We start from the raw sequence: 17040 nt of genomic DNA, 5'->3' as shown, positions 1-17040 counted from the left end.
TGAGTGCCCCTGAGTTCAATCCCTAGTACCCCACCCTGCCAAAAAAAGATATAGTGACCATGTGCAGTAGCTCATGCCTGTAGCTGCAATCCCAGCTACACAGAAGCCTGGGGCAGGAAGATCACAAGTTCAAGGCCAGCCATAGTAATTTAGCAAAACTCTGTCTCAAGAGAAAAAATAAAAGTGACTGGGGATGAAGCTCAGTCAGTGGTACAGCACCCTGGATTCAACCCCCAGTACTCAAAAAAAAAAAAAAAAAAAAAAAGGAGGAGGGATAATGATAACTATGTGTTAGAAATGGGAGTTTTAAACAAGATAATGGGTACTTCATAAAGAAAATGTGATTAATCACAGATACTAGTTGTGATTATAATCATAATTATGCATTTTTCCCGTAATAGGAAGAGAGCAGGGGCAAAAGCCAGACCTCTCAACAGAAGGATTTATAGAGAACACACCAGTTTTCTTCTAGGAGGTTCACTCATAGATAGTCCTTTTAGAATTTTCATTATTGAGAAAAACAAGCACAGATGTCACTTACCAGAGCACACAGAGTCACACCTGCCTCTGAGACACTCAGTGATGATGGGGGGGCCGCTGGGAAAAGTTCACAAGACTAGGTTCTGGGGAACAGGGGCCATTTCCCTGAGGGCTACTCCCAAGGGCTAACTGAAGAGTGGAGAGGCAAATGTCTCGGGTACGGAGTCTGCCATCACCCCGGAGTCTGCATGAATCCCTGCCCAGAAGCTGTGACCTTTATGAACTGTCTTCCTCCACCTCCACTCCCAGCTGTCCAGTCCAAGTCCTGTTAACCTGACTTTGAGGGGCAGGAATGCTGGCAGGAGGAAGATCCTCAGTAAGGCTTTCCCTGGACACCCCTTCCCCTCAGCATCAGGGCAGGCTCAGATTTCAAACCTCCCCAGGTTCAGGTGTGAAACACCCAGACTGGGATGGGGTTCCCCAACATGCACTGAGCTTCATTTTGGAAGACTGGGAGCCACATTCAAATTACGATGCAAAAATGCTAAATAACTATGGGCAAGTCACTTAATATCTCTGAGTCTCAGCTTCCTCCTTTATCAAATGGAGATATTCAGATTCCCCCCACCCCCGACTTCCTCACGTTGATAATATGAAAATCACGTTTACAAGCAATAACAATGAAAACCATGAAAACAAAGATGCTATTTAAATGTTTCATTTTAGGAGAGCACGGAAACAGTTAACAGCAATAAGCTAGATGTATATGTGGCAATATGGCTGGATTTTAAGAGCATGGTCTTGAATAGAAAATTCAAGCAACACAATGAGCTATAAAACATAATACTATTCATGTAAATTAAAAATGTGTTCTCACAAGGCAATCATACATGCTTCTTAAAAAAGATCCAACATTAAGTAAATCAGAATAGAAATGGGACTAAGGATGGAAAATAAAATGAAGTAATGAATGAATAGCGACAGGGACCTTCATGGACCAATGGTTACAGCGTGACATGAGCTGAGGGGAAGCTTCATCCAACCCTGTGTACTTGAGATCCAAGAAAAAAAAAATGTTTATTATTATAAAGCATCAGCTTTGTGAAGTAAGAGATCGTTGACAATTCTCTCTTCTGGAATGTTCGATTATTTATTCATTCAATAAAGCATTGCTTAACATCTACTTCACCAAGTACTGAGATTAGAGAGCTTGAAGCAAATGTCCTGCCCTCACACCCTTTTGTTTATAGACAAGGAAACAAATGACCACAATATGGTAGGTAGTATCTGACTGAGGTCCAGACAAAGGCACCTCAAGGAGAGGCACCACCCCAGCCTGAGGGAGGAGGGGGATAGATGCTCAAGCTTGTGCCAGAGCAGAGGAAGAGTCAGTCTGGTGAAGAAGGTGGGGACAGAAATACCAGGCCTAGGACTGGGGCTGTGTGGCTCAGTGGTGGAGCGCTTGCCTAACACGTGTGGGCACTGGGTTTGATCCTCAGCACCACATTAAATAAATAAATAAATAAATAAGTTATGAAGAAGGAGGAGGAGGAGGAGGAGAAGGGGGTGGGGATGCCAGGCTTAGGAAACCACAAGTTCAGTGGCACTGAGACCAAAAGGAAAGAGTGGCTCAGAAAAGGCCCACGTGGCATAGCAGGACCCGAGACACAGTCACACAGAAGGACCCTGGGGACCAACAAGAGGAGTTCAGATTTTCCCTGAAGGCAAGGAAGCTGATATGGCTTGACTGGGAGAAGGTCACAGATGTGTGTCGCAGATGTGTGTCAATCCAAGTCCAGTCCTGGGCACAGGGTGGAGAAGAGATTAAGGGAGGGACACTTGAGGGTGAGGAGCCCATTTAGGAGGCTGTATAAACCCTGGGGACCTGAATGGAGGTAATAGCTTTGGAAATGCAGAGAAGAAAGCAAGATCCTAAGAAAGTAAGAGAGAGAATTCAGGAGTATGTTGATAGATGTCTGACTAGATGTGGGGCAGAGCAAGACAGAACCACAGACAATGTCTGGATTCCTGACTCAAAAACCAAGGTGTAGCAGTATGGAGATTCCTCAGAAAACCTGGAATGGAAGCACCATTTGACCCAGCTATCCCACTCCTCAGCATGTATCTAAAGGACCTAAAATCAGCATACTGGAGTGACGCAGCCATATCAATGTTTATAGCAGCTTAATTCATAATAGCTAAGCTGTGGAACCAACTGAGGTGCCTGTCAACAGATGAATGGATAAAGAAAATGTGGTATATATGCCCAGTGGGATATTATTCTGCCATAAAGAACAATGAAACTATGGCATTTGCCAGTAAATGGATGGAACTGGAAACTATCACAGTAAGTGAAATAAATCAATCCCATTAAACCAAAGTCTGAATATTTTCTCTGCCAGAAGATGCTAACACACAATAAGGGGATGAGGGGAGGAAGAATAGAAATTCACTGGATTAGACAAGGGGGAACAAAGGGAAGAGAGCGGGAATGGGAATAGGAATGACAATAGAATGAATTGGACAGAAGTTTCCTATGTTCATATATGAATACACGTAACTCCACATCATGTATGACCACAAAGATGAAGAGTTATACTTCATGTATGTACGATAGGTCCAAATATATCCTACTATTATGTACAATTAAGAAGAAAGAAAAAAAAAGGCGTGGTTCTAGCCATTCTCCAGAATAAGAAATCCAGGAGGAATGACAGCTGCAGATAAGACACTGAGCTCAGTTTGGAGAGAAGAGGTTTGGGGGGCTGGGTGGGTGGTTGTATGCACACACACAACTTGGAAGAGGGTACTGGGTTGGAAATAATGCAAAGTCATGGAGGAGATGACATCAGGGATAACTGAGAGCACAAAGAGAAGAGAGCCAAGGATGGGCCATCCAGTTAAGAGACAAATGGAGAAATTGGAACCCATGGAAAGAACTAAATAAGAAACCAGAGAACAAATGAGGGGGACACTGCACTACGCACCTGTTGTCCCAGTTACTCAGGAGGCCGAGGCAAGAAGATTGCTTGAGCCCATGGATTTGGTGCCAACCTGGGCAATGGAGTGAGACCCCATCTCTTAAAATAAAGAAAAAAGAGATGAGTCATGGAAATCAGAGAGAGGTTTCAAGGAGATAGCAGGGATCAACGAATAATGCAAGACTGAGATGAATGTAACAACCAAGACGGATGGAGATACAGGACCTACAGAATCCAGAGGAAGGGTGGGAATGCCTGTCTTTGCCTCCTCTGATGCTGTTTTCTGTAACCAAGCATTTGGGAAATGTTGAGTTGCCAGAAGCTCAATGTTATACTATCTGACAAGTACATGGAGTTCAGCTCCTCCCTGTTACCAGTTGGGGGCAGGCCCATATTCTCTATCAGGCTGAGCTAGAGATGGGCTGTCAGCCACCTGTGGAAGGGGAACCTGGCTAGCATTCATGCTTGGCTGGCAGGAGAACCTCTCGCATATAATACCTGTCCTCAATGCAGACAGCCTTGGCATTTAGGGCATTCCAACTTTAAATCCATATCCTCCTCCTTGCCCGAGAGCAGAAAAACAATTCATTCCCTCTTTTTAAAATTCTAGCCACCCTTCAAATCCATCTCAAAAGCACCCATCAAGCCTCCCTCACTCCCTCCATACCTGCTCTTCTTCCTCCTCCAATTTCTCCATTCATCTCTTAACTGGATGGCCCACCCCTGGCTCTCTTGTCTTTGTGTCCAGCCTCCTCCCTGTCTCCCTGTCCAACCTTCCTGGCCCATATTCACTGCAGGGGCAGGGGATTAATCAAGGCCGAGCAGAAAAGGTGAGTACAGAGAGTGATTCATAGGACATACAGAGGTGGACAGATTGATTCCCAAACCCCCTCACCTACTTCAGATATAATGCCTCAGTCTCACCAGATCAGACTCCCTAAGACTTCAGGTCTGTTCTCCAGAGGAACTTGTCACTTTTGTCTTTACAAAATGTGCCTTTAGTCAAACCTGGTGGCACACACCTGTAATCCCAGCTATTTAGGGGACTGAGCAGGAAAAACTGAAGTCCAAGGCCAGCCGAGCAACTTGGCAATACTCTGCCTTAAAAAAAAAAAAAAAAAAAAAAAATGAAGGGTTGGGTATGTAGCTTAGTGGTAGGGAGCCCCAGGTTCTATTCTCAGTACCAAAAAAAAGAAATATATATATATACACATTCTTTTTTAAAAAATATATATATATATTTAAATATATACTCAGCCTCCTGAGTAATTGGGACGACAGGTGCAGAGAGCAGTGTCCAGTTCATTTATTCTCTGGTTTCTTCTTTAGTTCTTTCCACAGGTTCCAATTTCTCCCTCCATCTCTTAGGGCCCACCCTTGGCCCATCTCTTTGTGCTCTCAGTTATACCTAAGGTCATCTCCTCCTTTGCATTGCAGTGCTCCCTATATATATTTTAGAAAGGATCATTCCAAGGCACCAAAATACCCAGAAATGATATCCTTTTTTTTTTTTTTTAACATTTGTTCAGGCCTTTCCCCATTCTCAGAAAATGCCTGAGCATATTTACCAGATTCTCAATATCTAAAGAGATTAAGGATCCTTGGGCTGGGGGTTGTAGTTCAGTGGCAGAGCACTCACCTAGGCCCTGGGTTCGATCCTCAGCACCACATAAAAATAAATAAATAATTAAATATATATATATATATATATATGTATGTAATATATATATATAGTCCAACTACAACTATAAAATAAATATTTTTTAAAAAATCCTTGTTCCCAGACAAAAATCATGGCCCACAGGCCAAAGGTGGCCCTCAGAGGTTGTTGGTTTGGACCTCACAGTGTTTGGGGAATTTCTGCCAACATATAAAAGTCAGAGGATTTCACACAGAATTTTGGAGTTCTGGCTTTTAAAAAATTTTGGGAAATGAGGCATCTCTGAGTCTACATTTCCTGGTGGCAAGAATTGGCCAGCTCAGAGTAGCAGCTGCCCTTCAGATGGGGCATGATCTGCATCATCCCCGATGGGAGCCAATCACTCCTTCATGATTCTGCCTTCCCTGCCCCAGTTTAGGGCCTTTGTTTTAGATTTTTATAAACCTTTCTCTTTCAGCAGTTGGTTTTCAGTCTTCAAGACCCTGCTCTCCAAGGGTAGTAACTCTCCCCACCTGTGGTCAGCAGAGCCTAGTGCATATTCCCGCCCTTTGACCTGGTGGGTGGGGAGCTCTTCCTTCAGTCCTGTGGTGGCTCCACCCTCATCCCTGATTGGCCAACAGACAGGTGGGTAGAAGCTGCTTCCTTCCGGGCTGAATCCTCCTGGCCTTAGTGCTCCTGGCCAGGAACTTCACTTCCCTCTAGAGGTGAAAGTCTTCATCAGTAACAAAGATGATACTTTGTCTCCACCAGTCTGAACATTGTCTCTTTTCTCTTTAGACCCTTGCTCACCACTAGCTGTGTGACTTCAACCAAGCCACTTAATCTCTCTTCTTCCTCAGTTCCCTAGGTGGTAGAAAGAGAAGGATGATATGAGTGTCACCCTCATAACACTGTCACAAAGGTAAAAAAACAGTTTTAAAAGTTTAGCCTCATATCCAGAACTCCATAACCACCATCTATTATGATTTTTGCTGACCTCAAGTGATTTAAAAATTAAACCAAAACAAGGAAACCAAAAGCAAAATAGAGAAATGCAGATTTTCTCTGCCTGGAGTCTGGTTTGTTCAGCAGTCCCCTTCCTCCCTTCCATGGCTTCTGAAATGGCTCCAGGAAAGTCCCAGGGGTCCTCTGATCAATAAAGCCACTTTCCTAGCTGTTTGGACAGCCCTCCACCAGCCCCATGCTGCAGCCAGACACCTGAGAGTCCCCTTAACGCCTCTCTCCCTCTGCATGCAGCCATCAGGTCCCTAAACACCTCCCACCTCTCCCCTTTCCCTGCCCCACTGTGACTAACCTTGCCGTGCGGATTTTTCCTTTCATCCATGAAATTCAATAGTTCACAGATTAAAATTCAAATATCTAGTTGCATATTTATCAATACCTTCTGGGTGTGGAGGAGCGCTGCTGTAGTTACTACAGTCAGCAGTGAGCAAGAGACGTCCCTCAGGGAGCCTCCATTCTACTGGAAGGAGACAGAAAATAAACTTAAATAAAGATATGGTGTGGTGGGTAGAGAAAAATAAAACATGGAAGTAGCCTGGGGAGTAGAGAGTATGGACTATTTCAAATAAAATTGTTAGGAACACTTTATTGAAAAGGAGACATTCAGGGCTGGAGTTGTGGCTCAGAGGTAGAGCGCTGGCCTAGCATGCATGAGGCACTGGGCTGGATCCTCAGTGCCGCAGTCTGGCTGGGCATAATTCAGGAGCCACTTGTCAAAAGAAACTAACTTTATTTTTAGAACCACACACGCCAAACAAAACAGCTCCTCAGGAAAAAACCCTCAGAGCCCAACTGCCACCACTGGCTTCCCACAAGCCTCTCACCACCTCCCAATATTCTCTTGCTCCTGAGGCTGATTGGCTGGGTCACATGGGCGGAGCCAAAGAAGTCCCTCAATAAGCAGCTCCGTGGTCTGAAAGGGCAGGGAAACAGTACAATGAGCATCACCGCAGAGGAGCCAATCAGCTAGATGTTGCTGGGGCCGCTGTGAGCCAATCATCCGCCGGCAGCTGGAAGTTTGCTGGCAGCTGGAAGTTTGCTGGGGCCCCTTTGGCTGTGGCTCTCAACACTCAGCACCACATAAGAGTAAAGAATAAAGACACTGTGTCCCCCTATAGCTAAAAAATAAATATTTTTTTTATATTTATTTTTCAGTTTTTAGGTGGACACAACATCTTTATTTTATTTTTATGTGGAGCTAAGGATCGAACCCAGCGCCCAGCGCAGGCCAGGCAAGCGCATTACCGCTTGAGCCACATCCCCAGCCCCCAAATAAATATTTTTTAAAAAGAAAAGAAAAGAAGACATTAAGGCTGGAAGGAGGTGAAGGAATAACCATGTGAGTAGCTGGAAAGACCCTGAGGTTGGTATGACAGGCACGGTCAAGGGTTGGTGTGGCTGAGCTGGGAAGGCCAGGTGGGAGACAAAGTCATAGAGTTGATGGGTCAGCCCATGTGCCACCCGGAGGGTCATTGTCATGGCCTTTGGCCCTTACTCTGAGTGCAAGGAGAACATGACTGAGACATCCCACTTCCCACTTGCAACCTGTTGAGGCTTCCTATCTAGCCTCCCTGAGGCATCTGCCCTGCCTGCTAGTGTCACCAGATTCAGCTCTTTACAACTTCCATTATTCAGACCTTCAACAGGATGCCAGAAACTGTGCATCTCTCTACCAGAGTTTACAAGCTTGTGATTGCATCTGAGGCTAACTTTTCTACTGCTGCTACCCCAGCAACACCCCCACCTCAGTAATGTGCAAAGGATCCTCACTCCCAGGGTCAACTACGGCCTCTCACATGTCTTTTATTCCAAAGGTATGCAGCGATATCCCCTCTCCCTCCCTTCTCTCTAGCTATTCAGGAGCTCTGCTAACCACCCTGGAGGTGGGAGGAGACATGGCCAGCCAGGAGCTTCCCATTGGGGGCAAATCTCACTGTCCATCCATTCATCCATCTGCCTTAGAAAGCAGGACAATGTCTTTTATTTGTCTCAGTATGGCTATTGCTCAGCAGCTCCTTGTATGTAATAGAAACTCGATTTAATGTCAGTTTAAAAAGAACAAGCTTTTTTCTTCCCTCTTGACACTGAAGCCATTAAGTTAGCATTTCTGCTCTCAGGCACTTGCATGCACTTGGGTTGCTGTACTCATCACAGCCCAATCTTTATTGGTTCTGAGTGTATATGTGTTCGATCCCCACTTAACCCTTGACCCGGGCACAAACCAACTAACCATGGATTTTTTTTTTTTTTCCTTGAGACAGGGTCTCACTAAGTTGCTTAGGACCTTTCTAAGTTGCTGAGGCTGGCTTTGAAGTTGAGATCCTCTTGTCTCAGCCTCCCATGTTACAGGCATGTGCCACCATGCCTGGCTGGAATTCATTTTTATATCCACACTTCCTAGAAGGGTGCCTATCATAGGGAGAGTCTTATAAAACTAAGAGTAAAGACTTTGGGATTAGTCTGGCATTTCTGTCCTGGCTTCCTGCCCTGTGTGGCATTGGCCAACCATTTTACCTCTAAGCTTGGTTCTCCTTCCTTGCAAAATAGAGATGGCAACGGTGATGCCTATGTCATAGTGCTATTGAAGAAGTCAAATGAGCCACTGCATGGGGTTTGCCACTGATTAAGGGCTCCACAAAGGTAGCTGTTGTCGTTGGAGGCACTGTGCAGTATTTCTCAAACTTGTGTAAAGCCCAGTACCTTCTAAGGAGGAAATTTTTCACAAGATGCCTGAGAACACATATACAAAAACCCTGACTTAAAACTAAGTTTTTGTCTTGCCGGGCACAGTGATGTACACCTGTAATGCCAGTGGCTCAGGAGGCTGAGGCAGGAGGATCGAGAGTTCAAAGCCAGCCTCAGCAACTTAGCAAGGTTCTGAACAACTCAGTGAGACCCTGTCTCTAGATAAAATATTTTTTAAAAAGGCTAAGGGAGGGGAGTGAGAGGAAGGGTTGGGTGGTGGGAATGGGAAGGATAGTAGAGACAGACATGTTTACCCTATATTCGTGTGTGATTACACTGCTGGTGTGACTCAGCACCATGTACAGCCAGAGGAATGAGAAGTTATGCCCATTTGTGTACAATATGTCAACATGCATTTTACTGTTATGCATAACTAATTAGAACAAATATAAATAAATAAATTAAATAGGTCTGAGGATGTAGCTCTGTGGTTAAGGATCCTTGGGTCCAATCCCCAGTACCAAAAAAAAAAAAAAAAAAGGCATACACAGGCCCTGGATTCAATCCCCAGCACCAATCAATCAATCAATGGAGATAAATAAATAAATGGTACGAGAACTTTTGGTAAAGCATATTTAGGTAATGAAAAATCAAAACTCAAGCAATTCTTGGACGACTTGCAGAGCCTAAGATGGAGTCTTCAGGTCCCACTCTGAGAAGCTTCTGACTTGGGGCAGAATCACAGGGAGAGGAAGGTGGGAGGCCCCTTCCCTTGGCAGTGTGGTTTCCTTCCAGAGGACATTCTTCTTGGTGGTCTGCAGAGACCAGAGCCTTTTGTTCTGCCCACGGGGGCAGGAGGGAGTGCTTATGAGGAGGAGACAAAAGGCCAGTGGTTTGTCCCTGGCAAGTCTGGCCTGGTGTGGGTCCAGGCCTCGGGTGTGCTCTGTGCTTGTCCTCCCCACTCGCCCCCAGCCCTGGAGCCAGCAGTGCTTTGCACAAGGCTGAGAGGAGCCGGACTGTGGCAAGAGCAGGGCTCTGGGGCAGAGGCAGGAAGAAGTTCAGGGAAAACAAAGTAACTCAGCAATGTTACTTGTCTAGCAGAGGAGAAACCACCAGGGCAGAGAGCTGGATACTAAATATAGAAGTCTCTGTCCCTGCTTCTTCCCTGGCCAGACCCACAGCATCAAAGGAAGCCCTGCAGATGCTGAGGACCCTTGGGGTCTGCTGCACAGATGGTCTCTAAATGCCATTCTCAGCCCAGCCTCCCCAAACACTCTCCCTGCTTCTCTTCTCCAGCAGAAGCCAGTTTCTGGGAGTCACCCTGGCCACAGACTCAGAGTGGAAACATCTAGAGATTTTCCAATGCGGGTTTTAAAGAGATCTGGAGAGCGCCCTCCCTCACAGCTGCATATGGCAGCTTTCCCCACATAGTTAGTGTGGCCAAGGCCTCAGTAGTAAACAGATCAACCGCTCGCCATTCCCCTTCCCTAAAACCTAAACACGAGTCTAAATGATCATGACAGCAGCTAGCAGCCTCATTCTGCAAAAGCAAAAGGAGATCACTGACATGCAGAACTCATCGGGGAGACAGCCTCTGCCACCCTGGAGGAGGGCTTCCTCCCAAGTCTGCTCTTCTCCCAGACTCTTCTTCCAGCTTGGAATGTCATTTTTCTTCCCCCAGGAGACTTTGGAAAGAGTGAAATGACATTAAAACAAGCCCAGCACCCTACAACGTTCCCAGTGGCAACTCTGCCGAGGCGCACAGAGCTGTTGTCCTGCAGAGATGGAACGGGGAAGGCTCCTGGGAGCTGCCCCCTGGCAGGGCTGTCAGCTCACCCACGACAGCACTGGTGGAGGCAGAACCCCAGGGACAAGGTATCCCCCAGGAAAGGTTTTGGATTAGTGGAAGCAGTAGCAGTGTTCTAAATCACCACAGCACACAACAATCTACCGGTTCTAAAGGGAAGAGTTGACTGTTGATCCACTGAACCCAAAGAACCAAGCAGAACCCCTGCTCCCTCAATCATCCCCCCCATTCCCCTCATCCCCAGCCTGGGCTTCCTTTGCCACTGTAAATAGGAAGGGCCTGTCAAAGATTTAATAAGTTCAACTTCTAGGAACTTACCCCAAGAAAATAATCTGTTTGGTTTTTGTCTGAAATTCATGTGTCCTCACCAGGCATGGTGGCACACCCCTATAACCCCAACCGCTCAGGAGGCTGAGGCAGGAGGATTGAAAGTTCAAAGCCACCCTCAGCAACTTAGCCAGGCCCTAAGCAACTCAGGCCCTAAGAAACCTGTCTCTAATAAAATATTTTAAAAGGGCTGGGGATGTGGCTCGGTGGTAAAGCACCCTGGGTTCAGTCCCTGGTACCAAAAAAAAAAGGGAAAAAAATCATGTGTTCTCTTTGGAATGCTCTTTGTAATAAATATAAATGACCTAACAGTTAATGGATGGGATCTTTGTACAGTGGAATATGTCCAACCATCAAAAATATTTTGAAGAAAAAAACAAGAATTTCCAGGCATAGTAGTACACACCAATAATCCCGGTGATTTGGGAAGCTGAGGCAGGAGGATTACAAGGTAGAGACCAGCCTCAGCAACACAGCAAGACCCTGTCTCAAAATAAATAATAAAGAAAGGGCTGAGGGTGTATCTCAGTGGTAAAGCACCCTGGGTTCAATCCCCAGTACCAAAAAAAGAAAGAAAAAGAAGAAAGAAGGATATGAGAAAAATTCTCATGCTATATTAGGAATCTTTAAAAAGCATTTTCCAAAACATTATTTGAGTATATTTTCAATAGCAGACAGAACAAAAGTATAAATAAAAATGACTGAAAAGATATATTTTTTGTGGTGGGAGTATGGATGAGGTTTTTCTTTGTATCTTTTAAATTTCCCACAATTAACATATATTATTTTTTTTCGGGGGGTGGGGGATTGCCAGGGATTGAACTCAGGGGCACTCGACCACCAAGCCACATCCCCAGCCCTGTTTTGTATTTTATTTAGAGACAGGGTCTCACTGAGTTGCTCAGCACCTCACTCTTGCTGAGGCTGGCTTTGAACTCACAATCCTCCAGCCTCAGTCTCTGGAGCCACTGGGATTATAGGCATGCGCCACTGAGCCCGGCTAACCTGTATTACTTTTTAAATCCGGGTAGTAAAAAACAATAAATTGTCTGTCTTCCTAAAATATATGAGGAAAATTCTCATGCTACTTTAGGAATCTTTAAAAAGCATTTTCTAAAACATTACTTGGGTGTATTTTCAATGACAGAACAAAAGTATAAACAAACACTTTTATTCTTACTAAATCTCTCTCCCCAATTTTTTATCACCTTGCCCCTAAGAAAAAGCCAGAGTTGGCAAAGGGCAGATGAACACAGGGCAGAGCCACTGGCAAAGAAAGTGCCATTAGTAGACCCAACTACATAATTTCAAGCAGGCAACTTGGTGCCCATCTGTAATTCCAGCTACTCTGAAGGCTGAAGCAGGAGGATCACAAGCCCAAGGCCAACCTTAGCAACTTAACAAGACTCTGTCTCAAAATAATTTTATTTTTAAAAAGGGCCAGGGGTGTAGTTCGTTGTCAAGTGTTTGCCTAGCATGCGCAGGGCCCTTAGTTCAACCCTCAACATCAAAGGCCAAACCAAAAAGGGATTTCAGGACAGCGACAGAAAAACATCAAACCAGCTGTGGAACCTGAGGGTCCTGTGTGACAGCCAGGGTCACACACCCAGGTAACCAGCCCTGGTCAGGACACCCGGCTGAGGGCCTGTAAAGGGCACGGAGGGAAGTGTCCCCACCGCCACCCCACCCCCACCCCCGTGCCTCCTCAACTGTCACTGAGTAGATCTGCACTCTTGTGTGTCCCATGTCCCAGCCATCAACCTTGGGAACAGGACCACACTCTCATATATATGCAAATCAGAGCCAGCCAAGATTACTTAAACCCTGAATCATAACCTCTTTTTTTTTTTTTTAAGGTGGCTGCTTATTTATCTATTTTAAGAATACCAGAAAGATGTCCAGCCACCTGACAGTCTTTAACTGAGAACAGAATGTGGGTGGGGGTGGAGAGACCCTGTTTCTGGTTATTTTCCCTTCAGAATGATCAGGAGCCCTGACTTGCAGAGTATCATGGTCTTTCCCTGGTCCGATGCCCATTTTTTTGCCAGTCCTTTTTCCTTTCTAAGGGCAGAGAGGAAATTCATTAACAAATTCACTACAGAGCATTATTCATTTTGCTTTTCTCACTCAGAGGTTTTTAATATCAGGAGTTACAGTAAATCACCCCTGAGTTGTGCCCACATGAATGGTAGAGCCATCTAACAAGGTCCACAGGGCAGCCTGGCTGCTAATAACCAAGCACAGGCAGGGGCAGAGGGAGCCTGTTTGTTCCCCTTATCTGAGGGGGAGCAAGCTCATTACCTAACCCTTGGATTAAATTATGTGCAAAGCAAATTTCTCCCTCTGCAACCAGTCCCAGCAGCTGCCTGCCACAGAAATGCAAACAGCAGATTCTGACCACAGCCAGCCACCTGCCTGGGCCAGAGCTGGTGAAAAATGGATGAGGATTAGTTCAAGCAGGAACATCCACACTGAACTTCTTCCCCTCACCTGAGGCCAGGTTGCAGGGGGAGAGGGGGCAGAAGCTCAGTTCTACCCTCCGCCAGAAAAATCCTTCTCATTTCCTAAATGCAGCCATGTGATGTTTGCCTAATGGCCGGCCCTTCGGATACCTTTGAACCTTTTCCCTCTGGACCTTTCTTCTTTCTACCTTGCAAAAAGCTGAAACAAAATTTGCATGGTGGAAAAACATTGCAAAGGGCATCTATTTCCACCCCTCCCCTACTTCCAGGAGCAGGGAGCTCACTACCAGAAGGGAATACAGCAATCTTTGGCACACAGCTGATTTTCCTTCCTTCTGTGCAATGGGATTCTGTCTGTATAATTTGTAGCCATTCAGCCTAGTTCTGCATTTGGAGCCAAATAAAATAAGTATTGTCCTGCTTCCTTACGAGGACTTTCTGGTGTTCAAAGACAGAGCTTTTATTTCCCAGAGGTTTTTCCTTAGCAGTGTTTTTCCGTGATGTTATTTCCTCCCCTTCTCAGGGACCTTGGCATGAGACTTACCCTCTTAGAGGTTCAGCTTTCTTATTTGTGAAATGGAGGTAATAACCATCTACCTTCCAAGATTGCTGTCAAGATTAAAGAGAATGCATGCAAAGCATGTCACAAGAGCCTGACACATAGTAGGTGCAAAATGCTACTTCTCCAGCCTGACCAGGGCAGAGCAACACAGGACTGTTTCCCCTCCTCCACACTAAGACTGTGTAATGCAGCCTAAGAAGTATTATCTTTCTGAGCAGTCACATCACATAACATCTACTTAAGAAAACTTCACACACACAAAAAAAGTTGTTTTTTTTTTTTTTTCTCAAACCTATAATGCAACTATAGGTGGTTGTGAACTGGGAAGGTGCCTATCTCGTATATGGGGCAAGAGCTCAGGAAAGGCTAGCGCTGTTGGTTGTTAGCAGGGGACCATGATGGCCAGGAAGAGTTGATGGAATGAGGGACTGGCTGTGGGTCTGCTGCAGATGCAGTTGCCCCTCGATTCCCCTCAGTTTATTTCAATCATCTCTCGTGGTTCCCTTCTGCTCCCCCTCCCCTGACTCTGAATTGCTCCCCATCCTCACCCTCAGCAGTTTTTTTTTTTTTAATTGAACTTAAGGGTGCTTAACCTTGGAGCCACATCCCCAGCCCTTTTTCCTTTTTTTTTTTTTTTTAATTTTGAGACAAGCTCTCACCAGGTTGCTTAGAGCCTCCATAAATTACTGAGGATGGCTTTGAGCCTGCAGTCCTCCTGCCTTCAGCCTCCAGAGCCGCAGGGATTACAGCCACCTTGCCCGGCTCAGTGGATCATTTTCATGTTACTTTCCCAACAAGGGTGGATTTTTCCAGCAGGAGCTGCTCCGTTTCCACTGATTTCTTTGTCCCCTCACTCCAGTCCCTCATCAGCTTGCCCCTCCTCCCTCCTCCAGCCTGGGCTCCTCCCTCTCCATTCTCCTCCCTCTCCACCACTTCTTCACTCTCTGCCCAGCTCCTACCTACGCTCCTCTGGGGGAAAAAGGTTTCCCTTATCTTTAAAAATTCCTCCCCATGTATGATAATGAGCATGATAAGGAGATGCCACTTAGCACTCCTGGAGCTGGCAAAAATCAACAGGTGTCACCACACTGAGTGTCGGGGACACGGGGAAATCAGAAGACAGAGTGGGCTCTGTGGCAGTGTCCGGGAAAACTAATGACAGACCCAGCTGGGGCACAGCAGTGCTTCCATGGCTAGGGGTCCCTAAAGTGACCCTCTCCTGGGGCATGAGACATGGCCAGGCTGTTGCTCAGCACTGCTGCTCGCCCTGAGAAATGGCAGTGATGGAAGGCTCCAGCAGCAGGGAGGGGACGTGGCTGAAGCAACGATGGCTCAAGTGAGAGAACCAGGGCTGTGGTGTCACCCCGGGCAAGCTCAAAAGGAACATGGCAGTTTTTTAAAACTACACATATGTATTTGGACAGGATCCCTTTTAGGTGAATCTTAAGAACACACCATGATACCAACAGGATTAAGTCTGAGTGGTAGTTCGTGGTTGCTAATTATGTATTATTTTCTGTATTTACAAAATATTTCATCATTAAAAATATGTTTTAAAAACCTTCCCTGAAGATGCTTATGTAATTTCAATTCTGAAGGAATTTTTAAAATGCTAACTTATCATGTTCACTGTCTTGGGAGATTAAATAGTCTTTAAAATATGACCTTAATAGCTATGTAATAATCCATGTATAAGTGTGTGATAATTTTTAAGGGTTTTGTTTGTTTGCTTTTGGTTCTGATTGAACCCCAGGGTGTTTTACCATTGAGCTACATCCCCAGTCTTTTTTATTTTTTTTCTTTTTGGAGGGGGAATGGGATCTCACTAAGGTGCTAAGGCTGGTCTCCACTTGCAATTCTGCTGTCTCTGTTTCCCAAGTCTCTGGGATTACAGGCATGCGCCACTGCACTCAGCTATAACTTATTTGTAGGTTCTATCTTCGTTGGCAGTTTCTATTTTTCTCTACCAAACTAGTACTGTTCCAAAAATAAATCAATAAAGCCTTCCCTCAGCCCTACTTCTTCCCTGCCCTCTCCCGCCCTGCCTGTGGGTCTGGTCAGCATTTCTGCAGGAGCAGCTGCTGTTTTTCTGCCCTTCTCCCTGCCTCGTGCCCCGCTGCACGTTCCCAGCCCTCGTCTGCCTGACCTGGCTGAACGCTGGAGACGCCTGGCAGCCGCCTTCTTCTGGGACCTCTGTGGGATTTAGAGATGAGGACGTTTCCTAGTTCCACTCAGTCTCTCTTTCATGGCTCCTTTCAATTCTCCCAGCCCCTGGATTCAGATGCTTCCTTGAACCTCACCTGTCCTTTCTCCCTCCACCAGCTCACCCACTGCCATGTAGTCGCTACAACAAAAGGGTCAAGAGCATGAGCTTTGGAGCCAAATGGCCTTTGGCACAATTTCCCACTCTGGATGGAGCCCCCATGAGGGGCAGTGATATATGATCTTGGATAAATTTTGTGTCCCAACCTCAGTTTCCTCATTTAAAATGAGGAATAACAACCACCCTAATCTGTAGGCTTGTAGTAGTGGTTAGGCAGGGTCCATACTGGTGACTCCACTCCTGTTACTTACTAATCATTCACACAGATTCAACATTTTTAGCTTCATTCAAATGAGTCCCTGCAGCAATATGCCCTGGTTGGGTTTTTTTGGTTTTTTTGTTTTGTTTTGTTTTGGTTTTTTTTGGATTCAGTTTTTTGTTTGTTTGTTTCATTTTTATTATTTTGTTTTGCTTTGCTTTGCTTTGCTTTAGTTCATGGGTTTTGGGTTGGTTTGGCTTGGCTTTTATCCTCTGCATTCATATTTACATTCTCAGAAAACTCACCTGGCTCTGTTCCCTGGCTCTGAGTGCGCCTGACCACTTCCTCCACTGTGTTGTGCTTGCCTCCTCCTGGAACACCCTCCCAGTCCCTCTTTCCTCTAAGAGCCACTTCTACCTTTCTGAAGCCTCTTCAACAGTCCCTCACTGGAGTGAGACATCTTTCTCCTTGGAATTCGCAAAACACACTGTCCCTCTCTTGAGGCACTTACCTTAAACCACTAAGGTGGGCTTAGGGAGTGGAGAGAAACCT

The sequence above is a fragment of the Ictidomys tridecemlineatus genome, chromosome 11 (genome assembly GCF_052094955.1).
Source record: "Ictidomys tridecemlineatus isolate mIctTri1 chromosome 11, mIctTri1.hap1, whole genome shotgun sequence".
Lineage (NCBI taxonomy): Eukaryota > Metazoa > Chordata > Mammalia > Rodentia > Sciuridae > Ictidomys > Ictidomys tridecemlineatus.
This window is presented reverse-complemented; position numbering follows the sequence as displayed.